Consider the following 2,576-nt stretch of genomic DNA (forward strand, 5'->3'; position numbering starts at 1 on the left):
TTATGAAAATCACTCCCTAGAAATTACTCCCAACGTATTTACAAATCAGTTTGCATACTTCAACTTCAGCATATACTGTGGACAAATGAAGTAGTAATTAGTCCCTAAAATAGTCCTTAATGATCCCTGCCTTCTGGTGTTCACAGCCATTTATTATCCCTTTCTCTTGAGTGAGCTGGACTCACTTCTAATGAATAGAATCTAGGAGAAATGATGAGATATCATTTCTGAGATTAGGTTACAAAAAAGTTTCTGTTTTAAGTGTCCTCTCCTTCATCACTTGCTCCAGCAGAAAACAGCTCCCATGTTGGAGCTGCCCTACAGAGAGGCCCACGTGGCAAGGAACTCTGGCCAAAAGACAGTTCTTCTTTCTGAAGTTTGCTTTGGCTATTCAGGGTCTTTTGTGGTTCCATACAAATTTTAGGATAGTTTGTTCTAGTTCTCTGAAAAATATTATTGGTATTTTGATAGGGATTGCACTGACTCTGTAGATTGTTCTGAATAGTACGGATATTTTAACAATATTAATTCTTCCAATCTCTGGGCTCGGTATCAAGTCTTTCCATTTATTTGTGTCATCAGTTTCTTTCATCAGTGTCTTATATAAATGTTTGTTGTTTCAATCCACTAAGTAAATATTGGGGAAATTTGTTACACAGCAATACAAAACCAATACAATTGATATTGATATTCTGCTCACAAATTCAACGATGTAAATTTAACCTTTGAAAGAAGAAGGGTTATCATAAAAGGGAATTTATATCAAATATTCCTGCTCCTTCTGCAACAGGCGTGGGTCAGGTTCTTGCTTGCTCTCTTTCTGCTGCCATCTTGGTTCCATGTCCCCCTCACAAAATGCCTTATGAAGTCACAGAAACCGTCTCTGCTACAAAGCAGGAGTTGCCACAGCTCCAGGCTGAGACAGGGTCTGGAACTGAATCTGACAGTGATGAATCAGTGTCAGACCTTGAGGAATAGGATTCCACACAGACAGCCACAAAACCAGCGCAGCTGGCAGCAGCCACTGAAATCAGTAAAGAAGCAGTGAGTAAAGCAAAACAGAGCAGGAGTGAAAAGAAGGCATGGAAAGCTATGTCCAAACTGGGTCTTTGACAGGTTAGAGGGGTTACAAGAGTCACTATTTGGAAATCTAAGAATATCCTCTTTGTCATCACAAAACCAGATGTCTACAAGAGCCCAGCTTCAGATACCTACATAGTTTTGGGGGAAGCCAAGATCGAGGATTTACCTCAGCAAACAAAACTAGCAGCTGCTGAGAAATTCAAAGTTCAAGGTGAAGCTGTCTCAAACATTCAAGAAAACACACAGACTCCAACTGTGCAAGAGTAGTGAAGAAGAAGAAGTTGATGAAACCAGTGTAGAAGTTAAGGACATAGAATTGGTCATGTCACAGGCAAATATTTCAAGAGCAAAGGCTGTCCAAGCCCTGAAGAACAACAGTAATGATATTGTAAATGCTATTACGGAATTAACAATGTGACCATCTGAAAAGGAGGACTTTTTTTGGTGTTTCAAAAGAATAAGTGCATCTTGGTTTGAAATTTGTAATTTTTCTGTCATTAATAAAGTTATGGTTTCTTGTTGGATGAAAAAAATATTTCTGGGTGAAACCAAGGAACCCTCATGGTAATTTCATATCATTTGACATGATATAAAATTTATTATTTGCAATTGTGAAACATAAGGGTTAAACCATAATTGTCAGGTCCAGGCCCAGTGGCAGATACAGTAGATACGGAAGTTACTGCAGTAGTACTCATAAGTGGCCACAATATAAGAAAATAGGAATGCAAGCTGGTGCAACCTCTCTGGAAAACAGCATGGAGGTTCCTCGAAATGTTGAAAATAGAACTGCCCTATGACCCAGCAATTGCACTATTGCATATTTACCCTAACGATACAAACGTAGTGATCCAAAGGGGCACGTGCACCCGAATGTTTATAGCAGCAATGTCCACAATAGCCAAACTATGGAAAGAACCTAGATGTCCATCAACAGATGAATGGATCAAGAAGATGTGGTATATATACACAATGGAATACTATGCAGCCATCAAAAGAAATGAAATCTTGCCATTTGCGACAACATGGATGGAACTAGAGCGTATCATGCTTAGCGAAATAAGCAGAGAAAGACAACTATCATATGATCTCCCTGATATGAGGAAGTGGTGATGCAACATGGGGGCTTAAGTGGGTACGAGAAGAATAAATGAAAGAAAATGGGATTGGGAGGGAGACAAACCATAAGTGACTCTTAATCTCACAAGACAAACTGAGGGTTGCTGGGGGGAGGGGGTTTGGGAGAAGAGGGTGGGATTATGGACATTGGGGAGGGTATGTGCTTTGGTGAGTGCTGTGAAGTGTGTAAACCTGGTGATTCACAGACCTGTACCCCTGGGGATAAAAATATATGTTTATAAAAAATAAAAAATTATACTTAAATAAAAAAAAGAAAAGAAAATAGTTGGTTCTAAAAATGATAAAGAATTGATAAAGAATACAGTGATTTTTTTCAGGGAGTTGATAGCCAAATTGTTTGACTTTAACAATTA

At 38.8% G+C, this 2,576-nt stretch overlaps 1 pseudogene; it reads left to right on the plus strand.

Moving 5' to 3' along the window:
* Window positions 1–782: 782 nt before the first annotated feature.
* On the plus strand, window positions 783–1,543 carry LOC131830388 (nascent polypeptide-associated complex subunit alpha-like; annotated as a pseudogene).
* Window positions 1,544–2,576: the final 1,033 nt, after the last annotated feature.

Source organism: Mustela lutreola, chromosome 4 (genome assembly GCF_030435805.1).
Source record: "Mustela lutreola isolate mMusLut2 chromosome 4, mMusLut2.pri, whole genome shotgun sequence".
NCBI classification, from domain to species: Eukaryota; Metazoa; Chordata; class Mammalia; order Carnivora; family Mustelidae; genus Mustela; species Mustela lutreola.